Source organism: Haemaphysalis longicornis, unplaced genomic scaffold (genome assembly GCF_048455015.1).
Source record: "Haemaphysalis longicornis isolate Haplotype H1 unplaced genomic scaffold, Haemaphysalis longicornis Haplotype H1 scaffold_14, whole genome shotgun sequence".
Classification (NCBI taxonomy): domain Eukaryota; kingdom Metazoa; phylum Arthropoda; class Arachnida; order Ixodida; family Ixodidae; genus Haemaphysalis; species Haemaphysalis longicornis.
Genome location: NW_027526245.1, coordinates 47,483,280 through 47,496,799, shown reverse-complemented (window position 1 = coordinate 47,496,799; position 13,520 = coordinate 47,483,280).

Here is a 13,520-nt window from a genome sequence, read left to right as displayed (position 1 = left end):
AGTGCTTCACAATCTTGTATGTGTAAGGATATATTTCTTAGTCAAGAAACTAATGAATGTCCTCATTTACAGCTTGGTTGACCGAAAAACGTTAATATAAACATTAAAAATGGTCCTAGTGGCTTCTAAATTTTATACAAGGCTGCCCAACTTGCTGCTTGTAGAAGCCACTTCCGAGAAAGAATTTGTTTTAGGAATGAAGCCAAATTTCAAAGTATCGGTGTAAGCTAGCTTTCTAACTTTGTGTCTTCTGTAGTGAAGCTTCGGCATCCTTTGGATGGAGTATGATTAGAGAACACGGCTCTAACTCTTGTGTTAAAAAAAGCACCCAAACCCAAATTTTGTGACAATTATCCGCTGAGTTAACTGCATATGCGTGAAACCCAGCTACCATTGCGTTTGCATGTTAAAGTGAGACTCACGAAAAAGGGACGGCTAAAGATAAGAAATACAGGCATCGATCTTGAAGAATGATTAGAATAGTATAGCTTTGTCTCATCAATCGCATATCGGTGTACATTGAGAGCGTTCGTAGATACCTCTACTTAATGCGTAATAACTGGTCGCGTTTGCGCTTTTTCCTTCACTATTTAGGAATGGATGGTAAATTTCTTATGAGATGAATTGCTCCCCCTAGCGCTCTTTGGAGTCGTAGCCCTGGCGCCATTAAACCACACCACCATCATGTATTGTACAAAACTATGTAGATTATATATTTTACGCTGCATACATTGCGCGATGTGGGTAGCGTACTACACTTGTGCGTAGCTTCAACGGCATGTTAAGTATGCTGTGTGGTGGTGTACAGAGTACAAATTGCAGATATTTTATACTGTGTGGGTATTGCTACAACACGTTCTGCTGCTACTCGGCGTCCTGTTTCAGTGATGTCCCGTTCTGCATCAATATTTCACACAAATTACAGAATGTACCCATTTGTACGATGTCATACACATCACATAACTTATTCGACATCGTTAAAACTATTACGCTATCCCATCTTTACAATGTGTAAGAACATCGGCATATGATTGAAAAAGCTACAGTTCATAAAATTCACTCCTGCCTTTGTGGGGCTCACCGTTTCGAAGGCAATGTTCTCTGCCAACGTTTCTGCCGCTAAAATCAAGTAAACTCCCTATTGGTTTACGCCAGCCATTGAACTTTCAAACCTCCCGCGAAGACATTACTGCTGACACCTGAACCGGCTACTTTGTGGTGACGCGGGCGATGCTCGAGACCACTAAGCTACGGTGGCGGGCAATTTTTTGTGAAATACTTATATAATATATTGATTCCATGTTCATGTGTCTTGAATTACTAACCACTTTGAATGATTCCTGGCTGCTAAAAGGAACATTTCTTAAATATCGATAGTGCAGTAAAGTTCCCTGAAGGCCCCACAATACCAAAACAGCACCACCTGCGCTCCACAGCGGGCAGAAAAGCTACCGGTAATGTGTGCCGCATGTGATATCGTACTGCTGGAATAATGGTTACCGTACTTTTTTATGCTAAAATCGTCTTGGTCGGCAGTTACCTCACCTTACATGTTCTTCAAACGTACGGGTTGCTCACCCATATGCGGCTTGCATAACTGGAGGAGCCCAGTCGCCGAGGAGCACGGATGAAGGTTTGTAAGCCAAATTACGGGTCGCATTAGGCCTAATATGGTGGTGTTTGGGCTTGCTGGGTCCTACTACCTATTACCTATTGTTACCTATTACATATTATTGCGGGTCTATTGCAATAGACCCGCGTTCCTTACGGCACCAGTATCGTCGGGGGCAGTTTTCATTTCTTGATTGATTACCAAGGAACCATCGGCAGACAGGTCTCCCGAGCGGTTCAATTCACGCCGTCAACATCTGAGCACGCGTTTAAAAGTTACACTAAGCAGAATTTCTTCCTATTTAATTTCTTGTCCCTCGTCGACTACGTGCATCAAACTATTCATGGGACGCATAATCTACGTTCTAGCTTCACCTAGCACGGATCAGTGCGATCGTAATTCGTGTTTTTGATTTAACCATCTCCGAGCGTACTATTTGTGTTCTGATTTCGGCCACAGCGAGTGAATTCTCTAACTGCAATTAAAAGCCGAATGGTGTCATTCGTTAGAAAAAGAATCCTTTCTATTCAATATAAATGTAAAAATTACACACATTGCGCCAGTGCAACAGTGTGGGCGCCTTAGGGACACATAGGTCTCACACAGGTCGGTCTCCTTCCAAACACGTCTGTGCATGAATTCTCTGCGCCGAGATGCGTGCCGTTGTTCGGCTGTAAATTGCAAGGCTTGTCTCCTCTTGAACACCGGTTGCCAAATATTCTGCGGCCATTCGATTGCCGTAATCCGGCCGAGGACCGCTAACCGAATGAAAAACGTACATTCCGGGGCCGTACGTCGGCCTGCTTCCTTTATAACACCGGTTGCCCGAAGAAAACGAATATATTCTGCCGCCAGAACATGGTTCACTGTAGAAAGAACAAATGCGCGGCAGTCGCGCTCCGGCCGGTCACATTTCGAACACCGACTGGCACAAGAGTATGGATATTCTGTGGCTGGTCGCTTGCTGTGCTTCGGCTGAACACCGCTTCCCGAAGAAAAAACAGATGCCCTAAGGCCGTACTTCTGCCGTTCTCTTTCTCAACATCGGCAGCCGAAAGTGAACTGAATATCTGGCAGCCGGCTAGCTGCCGTTGTGCGTCTTAACACGGGCGGACGGAGAAATTCTGAAGCGCTGGCTGCCGCATGTTGGCCGTTCAACGTACGATCAGTGGCTGCCAGAACCTGGATCCTGGCCGGACATGCCAAAAATGGCCATAGATGGGCAGGTCTTGGGACACACTTTCTGTGCCGCTTGGAGGAGAACCTGATTTCTACGGCGCAGTAAGTACTAAAAAACTGCACCATACAAAGTGAACACATGTAGCGCAGTAGAAACACACGGGACGTAAGGAATACACAAAGACGGGCGCTCACTTCCAACTGATTTTTTATTCACAAGACGGAGACGGCAAATATATATGCTTAGCCTTAGCAGGAACGAAAAAGACGTAGGAAACAAAAACAAAGCAACACCAAAACAAAACAAATACTGACAAAAAAGATCGAGTACGCCAACACACGCCAAACAACTTCCCAATCACAGTGGCCTGTCGCGTATGCCATCACATTGTATGCCGTCACCGCGGCACACAAAGTCAAGCTACAGCGAAAACACGTGAGAGAGTGGCTGTCATTCCGTACATGCACTCCGTGTCCCATCGCCTTAAGAAAATGGGACAACGTGTTAATGTTAAAGTTGTTTTCAGCGCTCCCGATAAGTTGTCCCAGTTGGCCAGCAGCACCTGTCCCGTTAAGGGGTGTCGGGCCCAATGCACTGCCAAACACAGCACACAGTTCATATAATGTTTTCAAAATGTAGTTTATAAAATTGCTTTGGCATGCGGCGCGAGCTACGTGGGACAGGCTGGCAGATGTCTCAATGAACGTCACGCGAGCATGCCAATAAGGTGCGTAATGGCAAGGAAGGTTTTTTGGCACAGCATGTCAGCACGTGTAGGGATTGCACTGCGCAGTTCTCTAGCACCACAGTTGTTGAGATAATTAAGGACAAGCAAGCGTGCTTAATCAGTGAGATGGCGCGGGAAAAAAACGACTGTGTTAGCAAACCGTCGGTTGCGTTATCTGACCGTGAATTACATTTTCTGCAATGTGATGGTATACGCGACAGGCCACTGTGATTGTGAAGTTGTTTGGCGTGTGTTTGTGTACTCGATCTTTCTTTGTCAGTACTTTTCTGTTGTTTTTTTTCCTACGTCTTTTTTTGTTCCTGCTAAGGCTAACATTATATATTTGGCGTATTGTGAATAAAGAATCAGTTGGAAGTGAGCGCTTGTCCGTGTGTATTCTTTCCGTCCCGTGTGTTTTTGTTGTGCTACTTTGTTCACTATGAATTACCAACTAGCCCAGTCTACAGCTTTACTTAGTTGCACTATACATACCAGAGGGAACGAGATAAGCCTAAGCCTGATATACCTTCGTTAGTGCTAGTAGACCGCTGCCGCGCTGACATTTTTGCTCATTCCAACCCGACGCAATTCTATGCTCGTGCCACATCAAACCATAGCGCGGCACAAGCGTGCCCTTTTGAGACGCAGTAGTCACGTCGCCGAAGGAATGACTGGGGTGCTTGCCTGGTGTCTGGCACTGGAAACAAGGCATTACGGCGCACATTCCAAGCCATGAAGAGCTGTGGCACCCTTGCTGGCCCATCAGCAAGCGTTCGCCTGGTTGTCAACATCAACGCAGGAGAGTAAGCGGACAGAGCGCCCATGATTTCTTTCCTAATCAGCAACAACCTACAGCCGCCCCTCCGTCTGCTGGCGTACTGAACGTGTCGGGTATAGCAGAATTGTTTACAATGGTCGAGCTCATCGCGGCCATTGAAGAATCCAAAGCGCACTCTTCTCCAGGGTATGATGCAATCCTCTATGAGCTGTTCAAGAACTTGGAAGGCGAGGCTTTAGGGTGGACTACTTCATTCTTTGAATGGTGGAAATACTCCATGAAAGTGTCTATCCCCAAACTGGGAAAACCACGCCAGGTTATTAGTGCAATATGGCCCGTTTCTTCGGCACCGACAATGTACAAGATATTTGAGCGAATATTGGCAACTTGATTATTCCGGTTGCTTGAGCACAACAAAAAATGTTGTCATCCCTCTCAAACTCACTTTGAACGGCACCTGGGTTGAGAGGATGACCTCTGTATTCTGACTGGGGATATCTCGCAGGTTTTACTCGACAGCCACCTTGTGCAAGCTCTGGTGCGCGCCGCCATCTCCAAGACCCAACACAACGTGGACAATTGAACAATTCATAAAATAATGAAGTCTTTGGAGATTCACGTTCATGTATCCAAAGTGGCACACGCCTACCAGTGCTCAAGGACGTTTTCATTACGAGTGGATGGGAAGCCTGGGGGCCTGCTTAAATCGAACTGGGCAATGTTGCGTACTAGCACCTCTACTATTCAACATTCCATTTGCACCCTCGCATTGAAAGCAACAAGACATCCCTTTTGTGAGTTTTCTCATCTACGCGGATGATAGCACGCTGTAGACCACAACCCAAGATCTTGCTTTGCAGTGTAATCGTCTCCAGCAAGCCCTAGATGTTGTTCATGCTTTTGCTGAATCAGCCGGTTTAGAAATGTCAGCTGAGAAGTCGCGCTACGTACAAGTGGCCAAAAAGGCAGGAAGGAAGTTAGCCTCCGTGGCGATGTTTCAACTTAAAATTGGTTCATGTGCCATACCAGTCAAAGAAGAGCTGGGCATGCTCGGAATTATATTCCACCAGTCAGTTCTGGTATTCATTGCCTCCGAATGGCACGCAAGGACTCTTCGACAACATTGCAATTGATCAGCCGGATTACAACGCTTAGTGGAGGAACCCTCACGGAGGTGGCTACACGACTCGTACGTGGTGTTCTATATACCACCAGTCACTTCTGGTATTTATTGCCTCCGAATAGCCCGCAACGACTCTTGGATAACATTGCACTTGATCAGCCCGATTACAACGCTTAGTGGAGGAACCCTCACGGAGGTGGCTACACGACTCGTACGTGGTGTTCTATATACCACCAGTCACTTCTGGTATTTATTGCCTCCGAATAGCCCGCAACGACTCTTGGATAACATTGCACTTGATCCGTAGGATAGCAACGCTTAGTGGAAACGCCCTCACGGAGGTGGCTATACACGGGGACAACGTTCTGTGGCAATGCAGTCAAGGCTACGGAGCCCGACCACGCCTTTTCGCAGCGCATCTGGAAGTAGTTAAAAAAATTGGCTGGCGGTATACTCGGCAATTCAAGAATGTTTAGTCCTTATGTTTTAGACTTGCAGAGATAATGTTACTAAATCGCTAGCCAGAATATATAAAAGAGAGATCATTTTTTACATTTTCGGATATTTTTGGTTTCGGCTGTCGCCGCTGGCGTCGCAATGGTTCCCTCCAGAAAAAACAAAACACGGCGTTTTTGTTTACGTCTTTCGGCAGCTCGCCACTTCATTCTCCGCACAGGATTTGTAAAGCTTCGCTGTCTTATCAAACGAAGCGAGTGGTTTGCAAAGTGTACACCCAATTGGGACTGATGCAACCGGGACTCTCCGCTGTTTTCGCAATCCGTTCAGTTAGCCAGTTTCCCGACGTAAGCGAGCGTGTGCGTAAGCATGCGTGCATGCTGCTCTTTCGGTATGCCGCGACCGCGATAGGTAAGTACGCCGCACATGCCGGTGGTTCTGCCCAGTAGAAGAGTTTACAGATCGGTGCATTTGGTCAAAACTGCAGTGCTTACAAAATTGACTTTTTTTGTAAACGATACAGAGTCCACAGTCGGTATGAGTTCTCTCGGGTCGTGTCCAGTCAAAGCGCTGGCCTGTGTTTACAAACAAATGAAGCGTGTGGAAGGAGATGCCAATATACCTGCAAGTTCGGTGATCGTGGTTCAGCGCAGTCAACTACGGAGCTTATGCGAAGAAATGAACTCTATCACATGCGTATCGGTCGCGCCGAAACTAACACCGAAACCAGTTTCTTGGGAACTATTTCGCGCAGTAACACAGAGCAGTTAGCTTTCCCTCCTCCTCCATCCGTAGCGTTCGCTCCATTGCCACTTGTCCCCAAGTTTTTTTGTTGTTTTTTTTATAGACGACTCGTACAGAGCGCAACAGCCTTGTCTATAACACTCGAGCGGCGTGCCTCGGGCTGCACGGCCACGCCAATCGGTGGCGACGATGGGAGACCTGGTTCGAGATACCGTGCATGTGCGCGTGCGCGGCCACCCTGATATGATCAACTTGCCTTTGTCGGTGGTTTTGGCCGCCCCTGTTACAGAGGATGCTTTGACCGCCAGGAGCGCAGTTGGCGGCACCGCTCGTGATGCGCGCGCAGCGCGGACGCCGCTCGGCGCGCGTCGCTGCTGCTTCATTGTTCCTACGGTGCGTCTGCGTTCGGAAGAAAACGCCCCGTCATTGCTTTGTAAAACTGTTACCTGTAATCGCGCGTTGCTGGCTGTGAGTTGATGCGCCAGGGTTGGAAGTCGGTCGACGGCGCGACAGCTGGACTTTTTAGAGTGGGTTTTTTCGTTCAAGTGGCCATCTTGGAGGTGAATGAACACACTGAAATGAGAGTGAGCGGATGGTTGTTTTCAATGATGCAGCGCACTCTATCGCAAACAGGGGAAAGAGCTGCTGCAGACCAACGCTGTTACCATGATAAATTGATGACAGGATGAAATTGAATAAAGTTATTTGGATAGGTATGAGATAAAGTGAAAGTTTACATGTCTTATCATTCCTTCAATCTTCAGACTCCTTCAGCGATGACCGGCCGTCAACATGCGTCGTTAAAAAAGCGCCTGGACGCCACTACGAAATTAAAGAGGCAATTAAAGCGAACCAGGAGAAAGATTCCGAATGAGGCCACGACACTGCGAATTAAGGAGCATGAAAAAGATAATTAGGAATAATGTTTGTAAATGAAGAGGAATGAAAGTGAAACAACAGGAACAATAGTGAATTAGGAAGACACAGACTATAACAGGAATCACTGTTAGTCAAAACGGAAATAATTTAAACAAAGTGGATAAATGAATGAATTAGGGTGACTTAAAGGACATACGGATAAAGCACACTTAATTGGCAGATAGGTAGGTGTGCTAAGATGAAACCAAGTGAATGACTACGAAATACAAAGCAAATTAAATTTTGAGAAATCAAAGGAAAATAAATAAATAAGAGAAATAAGATAGTTTAAGTGGATTAACATCAACCAAACTGAGATCAGATGGACGGAAGTGAATAGCGAAGACAAAGCAAATGGAGAGGAGTCAATGAGAATCAAGCCGAATCCGAGACAAATCAATTGAATATAGCTATATTAAGCTCAATCACTAAATTACGCGCATCAAAGTGAAGTAAAAAGAACCAAAGTGCATAAAGAGGAAATGAAATTGAACTAATATTGGTTCACGGGAATCACCAAGGAAGACAAGAAAATTGAGGAATTAATCTGAAATAAGAAAAGTGAGAGTAAATAAAATGGGGTGACGAAGTGGCCAAGGTTAGGTGGAATGGTATTAACAAGTGGCAATGGCATCAAAAAGGCGTCCAAGTCAATTAGGAAGGAAGGCACAAAAATAAAAGGCATCATTGGGAAGTCTAAGAAATCAAAGCAATGTGGAGGTAATAAATGGGCGAATTAAGACAGAAAAATGTGAATTAACAGGAACCGAGGTGATTGAAATTGAACCCCAGTCAAGCACGACACAAGACAAAAATGTGGAAAAGGGAATGCGAAGACAAGCCATACCGTTTATTGTGCGGTTTAACGCGCCGATGCAATGCCGGCGATGAGGCGCACCGTAGTGGAAGTCTCCGGATTAATTTTTACCCTTTGGAGATCTCTAATTTGCGCCTGAATTTCGTACACACGGGCATTTTTCTTTTCGCTTAAAATCAGAAGACAAGCCATGTCAGCCGCTGTTGAATAAAACGAAAGTGCTGAGCAGAAGCCTGGAAGAAGTCGCCCGCGAATTGGTAGGGGCCTTTTTTAGAGCCCAGCCCTTTGGGTGGCCTTCTCTGGGCTCAGCTGAGTGGCGTTGTTGACGTAAGCGAGGGAAATATGGCAAGTGAAAGAAAAAGCGAATGTTGAAAACGGCCTCTACAAATTGGTGTAGCGGTCTCACAGATTGTCTGCGATTGACCTTACTCATCCACGTCCGATGTCAACAGCGACATTGCCACTGACTTAGTGAACTGTGCCTTCTGTGAATTGGACCCCAGGAATAGAAATGTGTACATTGGTGAATTGTGACCTTTCCCTTTCTCTTTCCTTTTCCCATCCTCACTTCCCCGCAGGGCCTCATGGCCTCTCGTCTTTACTAAAGTGTTACATTCATTCACGAAAGAAAGCAAAGGAGGAGAGTGCCGCGAAATTGGGAGGGAAGGGTGGTTCGCCGTGGCGGCGCAAGCCAGAGCTCTCCGGAAGTGTGCGGGGAGGAGGGAGGGGGCACGCGTTTCCCGCAGGAGGCGCTCGACGGCGCGACCCTTGGCGAAAATGGGAGGCGGCGCGCGTGTGACTATGATGTGCGTCCGCGTAAGGCGCAGTTCGCGATGCCTTCTTGAGACTCACTTACGATGCCGACGCAGAGGCTCATCACCGCTGCCTTCGCAAAGACCCACGAGTGAGTGCTGCGTCAGCGCAATGCTGCTGCGCCCAAATATCGCATTAAGGAGTATCGCAATTGCCATCCAATTTTTTATTCGTAAAAACCATGGAAATTGCGTGTGCAAGGCATTTCCAACGTCGTACGGAAGTGAGTTGGAATTTTTCAACAAGATGGTGCATTTATATGAATGGAGCAAAAGCTGGCTGCTGTATGCGTATGTACAATAGATGGTACATACTCATGTTGGTTTGTTCAGTAAAGGTTGTTGTGAGACTGCGGCCGTTCTCTCTCTTCCGTATTGTCTTGTCTTTCACGCGCAGACTTTCTTTTCTAAGAAACCATGAATATTCTGTAAAAAAACGGAAATCTCATCTGTTAATTCAAAGAAAAAATAACTCCGTTTTGCCACACAAGTAAATTAGAAAAAACCAATAAAAATTGGGTGCAATAAAAATGGGCACTTAACTGGAAATATAATGAAAATGTGTCAACGTGAGTTTGGATGGATGTTTGAGCGATAAGCGTGCACGACTCAGTGATATAGCGGGATGACTTATCGGAACCATTATATTATTTCAGTAATCACTAGGCAATGATTTCAGTCAAATAACGATAATGCGTATATAGGGAGATAATGATTTTTTTCTTATAGTCAAAAATAACAAATAATGTCAAAATCTGTAGTACAAAAAAATAACACACGACAAAATATATTCCCGTGAACCAATCAAGCACTATTCAGGCAATTAATTACCTTCATGTCTTCTCAGGGATAGCATTCAAGACCACATGGCCGTAATTTTTATTTCAGAAGGAGTTTTTAAAGGCGCAACCCCACTCGATACAAAAAATGCAAGAAATAAAGAAAACGGGAACACTTTTTTCTGCCTCCATCTGTTTTGAACTTGTTAAACTTTTAAAGGGACGCTATAAAGGTCGGAACCATACAAAAGTCGGAACCATACAAAAAGGCGACATACAACTGACAATGGCGAAAAAGCTTGTGGTTCTCCATCTGACCTGCTGCTATTACGGTATTTTGTCACAGAGCGTGGCATAGCTCTTTTGTTCGGATAATGTTTCGGACAAGACTTTGCGTCAGGCACTCACGGGCTCTCACAGACTGGCCATTCTGGTGATGCTTCGTTTGTAGGGTTTGATGTATACAGCTCTCTGACCTTCCCAAAACATGCGAACATGTTGCCCTAACAACGAATTTTATTTGGGCTCTTCTGCTTCCACTGCAGTTTCAAAACGCCCAAGAGAGACTTTGTTGTGAGAGAATTTCCCCTGGGAAACGTCGGCCAGCAACACCCAGAAAAATGCGATGCTGCCACTCCAGATGGTTAGTCTACACGTTTATGCCCACGATGCTGCGTGTGGGTCAAGTTGACCTCCAAGTCAAGCAAAATTATTTCTGCTTCAACTGTACCATGCCCATGTATGTCGCTATAACCACGTAACCTACCTCTATTGTTCTTATTCATTTTAGCATCAAAGATTGTGCCCACTACGTTTGCTCTAACGCCCACTCTGTCTGTTAGGTCGTCCAGGATGCCCACCTAATTTTGAAGAGTGAGTTTTGCTTTTATTAGTGATCGGGACATTTCGTTTCTGTGATTGTCGCTTCTGTCCCCATCTGTTTTGCCTCGTTGCCTTCGAAAGTGCACCACTGGCATCACAATTTAGTTGTTTCTCGGCAGTATGTAAACTACTGAGAGATTTATAAAAACATTCGTAGTCTACTATAACTATAGGAATGATGCGATTCCTAATTAAGAGGGACGCCAGCGCAAGTGGGACACAGACGAAAGGAAGACTTGAATTACACAAACGCTGATTGTATCCAGTGTTCACTGTTCCCGGTCCTCAGCTGCGTTGTCTGTTCCAATAAAATCTAATCAAAGATAACATTCAACCATTTTAAGGAATATTACAACCAGTGATCCTAAAACTCACTGCTGGATGATCAAGGGAGCACTGATGTCAATAAGAATTCGCTATAGACAAGCTGTAATTAGCCGGCATGTTCATTCGTTTGGAGTGTTTTCGGAGACATCATCGCTAGTTTTAAAAATAATGTTTATAAGCCTTTTTGTATTTTTAATTTCAGAAAGAGCAGTACATTTTTTCGCAGTAAGGTGATTGTTGTTTCGTAGCTTTTGACTTGACGCAGCTTAGTAAAATGTAAGAAAACCTAAAAAAACTCAAGAAAACTTCAATGAAACGCCAGGTTGCCGTATCCTGCTATGGTATGTGCGCTCCTTCGATATTAACTCAAGAAGAAAGCTGTATAAAACTTGCGTCAAAATGTTATCCAAGCAACTACTGCAGAATAACAGTTACTGTGCGTTTTCCTTTCGTAATATTCACTTTAGAGTGCTTAGAGCTACCAAGAAATATTTATGGTATTCACATCACTCAAGAACTTCACACCATTGTGTTTATCATGGTACAAGATTTTATTATGTTCCATTTTACAACACTCGCCTCGACGTTGCTTTCTCCATGTTTGTTAGTGGTTCTTCAATGGCACTTTTGTTTTCGGCAAACAAAGGCCATCAAGCGTACCAGCACCGCGTCTCACTTGCACGCACTTACATGGAGGTGCGCACACGTTCCCTTTGGGATTTGTAGATGAGCACTGAAAGAAAATTATATGCCATGAACGTAACCCCTAATTACTGCATATTAAGGGTTTTATATGGTCCTGGTTTTACCCTTATACCAAAAAAGAGCGTTCGAGAAGTATCACGCAACAAATAGCAAAGCAAAGTCTCTTTTTCCTAACGTGCAATAAGGATCGCCATGGTTTAAACATGGAAGTGTCAAAGGGTATAATGACATCAGGGTTCAATGACCTGATGACCGCTGCAAGTTACACCTACAAAGTGTGAAAGGGTGTAATAACATCAGGGTTCAATGACCTGAGGACCGCTGCAAGTTACACCTACAAAACAAATACACTCATTGGTTAAAAAACATAAATTTCGCATGTAACAGCTACACTCTTAGACTGGCTACGTAATACTGTAATCGAAATGTAATGAACCTGCGCAAGAGTAGGCAAATAACAAAAAAATATTTTATTTCGGAACTCTTTTGCAAGTCATGCATTGTTTCGCACTACACAGTATATTTAAAGGTGAAAAATGCAATATGCCAACAATAAAAGTTTAGGAATTCTTCATAACTGTGATTTTTTGAAGCACGTCGCAAGGTTCTGCGCCATGTCGACCGAACAATCAGAGCCGCAGTGTCCTGCGGCTATCTACCGGACAACCATGCACAACATCCGCATCCTCCACAACGGGCTCAGGAATCATCTCGCTACAAAGTGGAGTCCGTTCATCTCCCCTTACAAAAGCAACAAAGTGGTGAGCGCGACGGGATTCTCCCTTTACACTTTGTACAGTCAGGCTCACAGGATGGCGAAAGATCTATAGGTTCAAAACTGTTAACATGGGGGTCGAACAATTCGAAAAGGTTAATGCAGACGGAATCCCATTGGTAATGAAGCTGCGGCAGATTCGCATGTGGGTCGAGAGGGAGCGTGGTGGATCGAAAGCACAGCGGTATGAAGAAAAGGAAATGCTCAAAGCCGAGCGCGATGCTGTAAGGTAGTCGTGAATGTGTGACCCTGAAAAGCACCTTCCAGAGCTGAACACCCAGTTAGCAGTTCTGGAGAACGTGCTTAAGAATCTTTCGGTACCAACATGGCAGCAGGTCACCAAACGTCGGAAGACATTGATGAAGCAAGCAGTGTGGTGCATCTACCAGGCTAGGAACATCCGAAAGTTCATCTCAAAAAGCATTTCGAGGGCTCAAACATGATGTCAAAATACTGCATAATAAGAGTATTTAGATTACACCGAGACTAAGCTTGACGTTTCATATCGAAATAGTGCCTTAAGAGGTCCAAGCTGCCTGTCAATAAAGCTGATGGCTGCGTGTTGACGGCTCAATGTCCTCGGATCTCATGATGAAAGAAGCTGTTTGTGTATGCGGAACCAGTTCCCAGTTCGACACAATTCCTTCCATTACTGACAAAGAAAATAAAGCTACCAGAAGTGAGTGCTATGAGCTTGAATCAAAGGGGGTTCAGGAGATCTCAAGCGTTTTCCAGAGGTGATAAAAATGCCCAAACGCAAACACAAGCCCCAAAAATAGAATAAGCCTTCCTTGAAACACTTTTGAGGGAAATTGAGTTTGGCTTGCTTATTGATGCGGAGGCTACTCAAGAGCAAAGCTGGTATGCTTGTGACGAAAGACTTGC